At 43.6% G+C, this 8,352-nt stretch overlaps 1 pseudogene; it reads right to left on the minus strand.

Annotated features, from left to right (window-relative positions):
- Positions 1-209: 209 nt before the first annotated feature.
- On the minus strand, positions 210-2,901 carry LOC123081905 (BTB/POZ and MATH domain-containing protein 2-like; annotated as a pseudogene).
- Positions 2,902-8,352: the final 5,451 nt, after the last annotated feature.

Raw genomic sequence — 8,352 nt, forward strand, 5'->3', positions numbered from 1 at the left:
GCAACAGGTCGTTGCCAGTTTCCTTCTAAGCTTCTCCAATCAATTTTTAACAAAATCTCAGAAGAAAACTTGATTTGCTTTTAAATGTATTAATGTGTACGGAACTCACAGTTCAATTTCAACTAGATTACTGTACTTTCAAACCCATAAACAAATTAGGTTTCCTGATGTGATAACGAAGACAGTAGCAATATATGAGGACGAAACAACTAAGCCACGAAGTAGTTCAAACTGCACAAACGCAGGACAATGTATGTTTTGACGTCAATTTAACTGAACTGATAAACAATCCAACTTAACTGAATTGATAAACATATCATGGTCTCTCACTTGGGCACCGTACGTACCGCGCAGTTACAAAGAATTACACTTTGGAAGCAAATTTGACGATGAACTCATTTATAACAGAGATATTGGTCACAGCAACATGCTCCCAGTCACTGGTCGCCATGACTTCACTAGTAGAAAACGGAGCTTTAGCGCCGGTTCGTAAGGGCCTTTAGTGCCGGTTCCATAACCGGCACTAAAGGGTGGGCACTAAAGCCCCCCCCCCCTTTTTAGTACCGGTTCGGCACGAACCGGCGCTAAAGTGCCACCACGTGGCGTGAGCTCACGCCCTGATATGGGGGACCTTTAGTATCGGTTGGTATTACCAACCGGTACTAAAGGTTTTTTTTTGAATTTTTTTTTTTGAAAATTTTGGAATTTTTTTTCAATTTTTAATTTTTCTGAATTATTTGATGATTTAGTCTCTAATCACCTCTCTTAACTGCTCAAGTGTGGATCACTCATTCCAAATCATCTAACTTCCCAACCGGTCACCCATCCCTCTCACTACTCTAACCCGAGCACGCTTAACTTTCGGGTTCTATTCTCCTTCGCTTTCGAGTCTGCACTTGTTGTTTTCCTGATAATAGTAAGATGTCAATCCTATTAACCCTCAGGAGTTTAGCTTGAGCATGAAGTCACACATTTCACTGTTTGAGTTTGAAACTATTATTTAAAAAAACAGTAATTATTTAGTAACGCTAATATTTCTTGAATAAGTTTGACCATAGTTTGACCACAGTTTGACCATAGTTTGACCAAAATTCAAAAAATTGAAATAATTATTTAGTAACACTAATATTCTTGAATAATTATGTAGTAACATTAATACTTCTTGAATAAGTAGTTTGACCAGATTTAACCAAAAAAATTTAAAAAAACTGAAATTTAACCATATCTTTTTTTCCTTTTGGAATTTGAGGATTCTAAAAAAATTCCAAACAGGCCATAGGCGGTCTCCATCGGATGTGGATTTTCGTGCTGAATTTTTTGATATATTATACGTTTTTTTCCGACATCGTATGCAAAAGTTATAGCCGTTTTACATTTTCCCTACACTTTTTGCAAAACATGTTCAAATTGTAGTTTTCAAATTTTCCTAACTAGTAAATGTAGTAATATAACTACCTCTCGAAGGATTTTATTTTTTGAAGTTTTTATCATTTTCTTTTAATTTTTTCAGAACTGAAATGGCGACACAGGAGGATAGAGTTTGAAAATTGCCCTATAGTGCCGGTTTGTGTCACAAACCGGTACTATAGGTCAGAGACCTTTAGTACCGGTTCGTGCCACGAACCAGTACTAAAGGTTAGACCTTTAGTACCGGTTCGTGCCACGAACCGGTACTAAAGGTGATCGTGGGGCCCCGGCCTGACGCCAGTCTGCCACCACCCCTTTAGTACCGGTTCGTGCCACGAACCGGTACTAAAGGTTCAACACGAACCGGCATTAATGCAAATCCGTTCGAACCGGCACTAATGGTACCATTAGTACCGGGCCAAAATTAAACCGGCACTAATGTGCTTCACGTTTGACCCTTTTTCTACTAGTGCTTGGCTCAAGTCAGTAATGGATTGGGCTTTGAGAAACTCCAGGCAGGCCTCCTTCAATCCGTGGCAATGGTGTTGTGCAGCTAGGCCGAGGATGGCCGTCACGGAGCTCACATTTATGCGCTCCGACAGTCTCTCCTCACAAATTGACTTGAGCCGCTGAAGATCATACCTATCCGCTGCGGCAAGTAGGTGTTGCAGCCACAGAACCTCAGCTCCGCCTTCTTGTGCTTCCCCTTCCACCTTCATCTTAGGCAATGAGTCGGTGTAGATGAAACCAAGCAAGGTCCTGAACACCTTTGGTTCCATGTCCTCTATGCGTATGGCATTGGCTCGTCATCCCCTCCTCCATGGGACCAAAGAGCTGCGCCATGAATACAGCTGAACGGGCCGCGAGCACACACCGGTGTGCGGTGAATGTCTCGCAGCCGACCTCAAATGTCACGTCGGTGCCAACCTTAGACGCAAGGAGATGGTTCAGATTCTCACTTATGTTAGATGGCGGCACCTTGATGAACGTAGCAGCTAGCTGCTTTGGTGATGATGAAGTCGCGCCGGATGGTGAAACAATCATCCTTGAGATGCTTCGACTGATCAAAGTCCTCTCTTTTTATGAGACGACGGCGTCCCCATGTAGGTTCACCGTTAGAGAACTCAACTGTTTCTATTGCATAGATTTGTGCAGGGTCTTGCTCGTCAACCTCATCAATGAAACTGAACTGGACACGCACCATCACAGGTTGTGCAACATCCTGGTCAAGGGAAAGAAAAGCGACATGAAACCGGCATTCTCCGAGCCACCACCATTGGGATAGAACTTGAGAGCCCATTGATACCCTCCGGCTTTGAAGGAGCGACCCTTGATGTTCGCTCCGTTGAGCATGGCTTTGACACGGGAGTAACCTTCGACCAAAAGCAAGTGGTACCAACTATGGCTGGCGGTGCCAGAGTAGGTCATGGCCGACTCCGCGGACGGCTGCAGCAGCTTGCCGCCAGCGACGACGGATACGCCAGCGAACGACATGATTCCGATGAGTGTGTGCGCTGCCATCTAGCTTGTGGCCTACTAGCACTTGGCGAGAATGGAAGTTAGAAATATGGTTTCTGCTCGATCATATATAGGGTACTTGTGGGAAATCACAGTGCGTCTCCTCGTCTAGGTATTCATTCACGCGCGCATCAACGTCATCCGTCTCTTCGAGAATTGAAGCTCTAATTAATGGCTACCACTCCCGAGGAGCCGGTGCGGTTTCTGACTGCGTGTTCCCATGACTGAGAGCATGCTTGGATTCAATGGGCTATTTTTAGTCTGATTAAAACTAGTCTTTTTTAGAGGCTAAAGTTCCAATCACCCCTGACTAAAGAGAGTCTAGAACTAGTTTTGAGACTAAAAAAATTCGGAAATGTTAACGCCCACACGTGTGGGCATTAGCCAACTCACCCACACGTCTCCATCACCGTCCAGTAACTTCTGCTTGAATCTTGGCACAAATTAGCTGATTTTGTATGCCACGTAGGACAACTCGCGTGTGTGGTGTGTGAGAGAGGTCGCCCACACATCCGTTTTACCACACGGAGGGGCCGGTGTGTGGGCGTTCAGCAGTTCGCGCCACACGGCACTTTGCACGCACACACAAGGGCTAGTGTGTGGGCATTTGCCATCTCGCCCACATGCCCGTCTCCTCTCCCACACCCAAGCTGCTATTTGTCATGTGTTTTCGCAGCGCACATGGCAACTGCCCCTAGTGTGATTTATAAGCAGGTGACAACTCTCTTTTTTACCCGAGTTGCCATGTGTTTTTGCAGGGTACATGGCAACTGCCTAGTGTGCACGTAAGCAGATGGCAACTCTCTTTTACCGAGTTGCCATGTGTTTTTGCATGGTACATAGCAACTGCCCCAACGTGCACGTACATGGCAACTGCCCTAACGTGCACGTAAGCAGATGGCAACTCTTCTTTTTTACATGGCAACTGCCCTAGCATGCTTGTGAGCACATGACAACTCTCTCAACTGCCTAGTGTTAGTATGTGGCAACTCCTAAAGTTATGAAATTATGACAACTACATTAGATCAGACCATACATGGCAACTGCAGTTGAGCAACCATGGCAACTGCAGTTGTCCGACATGGCAACCGTAGTTCAACGACATGGCAACTGCAGTTAAACGAACATGGACGAGGGTCTGGATCATGGTAATTGTGGGCGCGCGGTGGGCGTCACGCGTGGCGTGCGGGACCAGGAGGGTACGAGACCTGACATACGGGCGTGTGGGCGTTATCAACTTCGCCCCACACACACGCGTGTGAGAGGGTTCGGGGGGGAAAAAGAGATGTGTGGGCATTAGTTGTTTTGCCCACACATAGGTGTGTGGGCTGGTTGCTGTCCATGCCACACGAGGCGTGTGGCACAACTACCCGATACACCACACGTGTGACAGTTATCGGCACCCAAAAATTTTAGTCAGGAGAACCTTACTAAAATATGAATTAGTCCTCTCTCTCTTCATTTAACTCCTCTCCTTTAACACATGCGAGTTCTCGATTGGAGGGTTTGGAGGATAATAAATGCTCATTAACTCGATTTTAGTCTATTTAGTATTTGTATCCAAGCATGGGTGAGGCTAGCAAGTTTTAGTCCTACTACTTTTAGTCATGGGACTAAAACGTATCCAAGCACCCTCTGAGCTATACTGTAACTACTAGTGACCTAGGATGATGGATGCATCGGTATTTTTATACTCTGGATTCTACTTTTTTTTGTAGGTAATTTTTAATCTGGGTTCCAGTGATTAAGATAACGCATACATCGTTATTGTTGGGCTGTGTACCACAGGCTTCATACTTGTGGGCATGGTATTCATCGCCTCAAGTGGTGAAATGTCAATAAATCGGGCTCAGGGCCAGGCCCACTTGCGCTCGCTAGCTTTTTTCATTTGTTCTTCTGAAAAAAAAAACAGCAGCTATTGGCTCAAAAGAACTGGCAACCAGATTTTTGATATATTTGAAAGATTTATTAAATGAAAAATGTTCGTTATTCTTGCAAAAAATATTCGTGAATTCTAAAACTTTTTGGGAATTTTAGGAAAATAGTTGTGAATTTTCAAAATGTTCAAAAAATATATTCATGATATTTTAATATGTTCAATAATTTCTTAAAAATCATCAATTTTCGAAATATTTATGAATTAAAAATATTCAAAATTTAAAAGGAAAACTAAGGCGGGTGATAGGCGCGGGGGCGCTGGCCAAAAATTTCGGCCGATCACGCCCCAGTCGTACGATTGTAGCTTTTTGGGCTGCACGATCCCCTTCTTCCACCTCCTGTGCTTTCTTCTTGAAAAGGAAAAGCAAATCCCCATCGCCCCCCACCTGGACGAGCGACATGCCCGCCATCGAAGCAACGCCTGAGGCGTCTGCCATGCTCGCCTCCGGTCACTGTCCCTCGCCGTCGTTTCCTCCTACGTTTCTCGCCAACTCTCTCTCTCTCTCATGCAGCTACGCGCCCTCCCGTGGTTGCAGCTTCGGGGCAGCGGGCGGAGCTTTCGGTGGCACCGGTCGCCGGTCGGTGCACCTCCGTCGATGACCTTGCAAAAAAAATGTACTCTACCTCAGGATGCCAACAGTAGCAAAAAAGTCGGCCGGTTGTAGCAAAAAAGTATATCGGTTCCAGCAAAAAAATGTTCACAACTGCCGCCCGTCGTCGCCATTGTAGCAAAAATGTTAACTGGATTTAGCTTTCGTGGTTGCCGGTTGGAGCAAAAAAAGACATGGTTGTAGCAAAAAAGCACATCATCGTCGCCGTCAGGGCCGCATCATCATCTTGTGGTTGCAGCTCGCGGTTCAGCAGTTGTAGCATCGTCACCACCGGTCGTTGCCTAGTTGCAGCTTCTGTCAAAACGATTTTAGCATTTGTTGGCATCGGTTGCAACCTTCATCGTCCCATGGTCGTCGCCATGAATGATCCCAGCAAATCGTGTGGTCGCTTCTATGAAAAATGTAGACGGTTGCAACAAAAAAATAGACTAGTGTGTTGGCAGGATCCAGCTTCTTCTGCCCAAGGTTGCAGCTATGCCGGACAAGGTTCCAGCTATGTCGCACGCTGGTTGAAGGTCCGGAAGCCGATGGTTGCAGCAAAAGGACGTTTGGTGTGTCATGAGCTCCTGACTTTTTCGGCACATGTTTGCAACAGACTGAGATCCAGTGCCTTTATCAAGTGAAGTCACGCTGCAACTTTACCCTTCTAATCTCCATCCAATCCACATCCTATGGTCCAGATCACACAAGGGGAAAGGCTCTCAACACTTAGCAGTTTTCAGCATAGCAGCAAACATTAATACAGACTAGCTGCAAACAGCGATGCAGTGGCACTTGAACTCAGTTTTATTTGAACAGATTGAAACCCAAAAAATAAAAAACTGCAGATACTCATGAACAGACTATAAAACAAAATTTGGTTTGGTTATACAGTAGTGCATTATGCAATCAAAGTGGAATAAATCAATTGCAGTTGACACTAAATCCAGTAGAACTTGATATTAAAAGGCTGCAACGCATAATGTCCGAATGCTACAGCAATAAGTGTCAATGTTGAGTAATCATCTACACAAAAGCAGGCCATTTCACTTATACATTTAGGCCAAAAGAGACTATCGTAACCCCCCAAAATACGGTTGTTAGCACTGTCAAAAATACTACCTAACAACTTTGAAGATACTAGATCATATCATCATAAAAGATATGATCGTCAACTCGTGAAGTTGTCAAGAGCTCGGTAAAGCTGTCAATTGCATCATATTCTTGACGCTTCTCACTATTTTCTTTCACCTGCACTTGCACTTCAGGTTGCAGACTATTGCCGTTGTTCTTCACTTGCACATGAGGCTGCGCACTATTTTTTTTCTTTTGTTGATGTTGCTGCCAATAAAAATAAAAAATTATTTTTTTAGTACAGGAATGAATAACAACTCATATTACATACATACTACACCTTACCTTTGTTCCTTTTTTTGTCGTTGCCGCTGATTTAGTTGGCTTTCGTCCCTTGCGTAACTTATCAAACCAAGTTAGCTTTCTCCTCAAATTTTTAGATGAAACCCCCTTTTTCTTCAGTCGTGCAGAACTAAGCAAGTCATTGGCTTGTTGCACATTTGGATCAACATTTTCTTGGTCATTGGAACATGCATCAGTAGCACCGGTGGCTGATGCATTGAGTTTATCCTCTAGTTGTGGCCAAAGACAAGCAAGTGCATCTTCTAGCATCAAACGAGATTCGAGAGAGTTGGCTATTTTATATGGCATATCATGAAATTTATGAGACATATCTTTGTACCAAAGTTGAGCTTCCAATTTTGGATTTTCTACCACTTTCCTTCCTTGCCTGTCATGTATACTTCCATTGCGTGCTTCTCTAGTCCATCTCTTTAGGAGATAATGTGTTGGCAATGTCTTTACATTCATCAAATCAAGAACTTTCAAACTATGCCCACACAATATTCCAGCCCTATTGAACATTTGACAACTATATGAAGCGGTTTGGTTCAACGGATCACCAATCACTATGCGCTCCTCCTCCTCCTCATAAGTCAAATCACCATGCAACCTCCCAATAGCAACAGTAAATTGGTTATTTTCCTCCAACACTCTAGTGCAAGGAGCCATGGATCTTTCATATTCACTTTGGAAAGCTTCAAAAATAGTTGGAGTGTACACTTTGCTTGCTTGCATCAACATGGGTGTGCACATCTTGATTCTTGGCAATTTTTTTCTTGCCTCATATTCAGATTCCAATTCCTTTCTCCTTTTTACTTCAACCGTTCTCTCAAAATGCTTCAAGAATCGGACAATATGGAAATCAAATTTCAAATGGTTCTTCAATGCATTGTTGAAACTCTCACTTAGTTGTGTACTTCTCACTCCCAAACTGAAGACATCTCTCATATAACATTCAGCCCATTTTTCTTTCACCTTGTAGATGCTATCTAACCAAGTTTGCTTATGCACTTTATGTCTCATGTTGTCAAATGCTTCTTGAAATGCTGCCTTGTCCTCATAGCCATACATACAAGCACTAAAATCGGAGAGAATATGAGATTCCTCCTCCCCTTCATCTTCCTCTTCCACCTCCCCTTCATCTTTCTCATCATCCTTGACTGGAGTAAATGTTTGACAGCATTCATCATAATGTGAAAGGTGCACAACCCGTGATATGATTCCATGAATACTTTCTCTATAGCTTTTCCCATTGCTACATCTTGATCCGTATAAATAGTTCTAGGTTGTCGTCCATTATGTGCAGCTAAAAAAGTCTCAAATAGCCATATAAATGAGTCATTCATTTCATCAAACAGCAAGGCAGCACCAAAAATAGTGGTTTCTCTGAACTGATTGAGCCCAAGAAAAACACCAAATGGCCTATACTCTTTATTTGTGCCAAAGTTAGTGTCAAAAGTGACAACATCACCAAAATGTGCAT

This window comes from Triticum aestivum, chromosome 1B, assembly GCF_018294505.1.
Source record: "Triticum aestivum cultivar Chinese Spring chromosome 1B, IWGSC CS RefSeq v2.1, whole genome shotgun sequence".
Lineage (NCBI taxonomy): Eukaryota > Viridiplantae > Streptophyta > Magnoliopsida > Poales > Poaceae > Triticum > Triticum aestivum.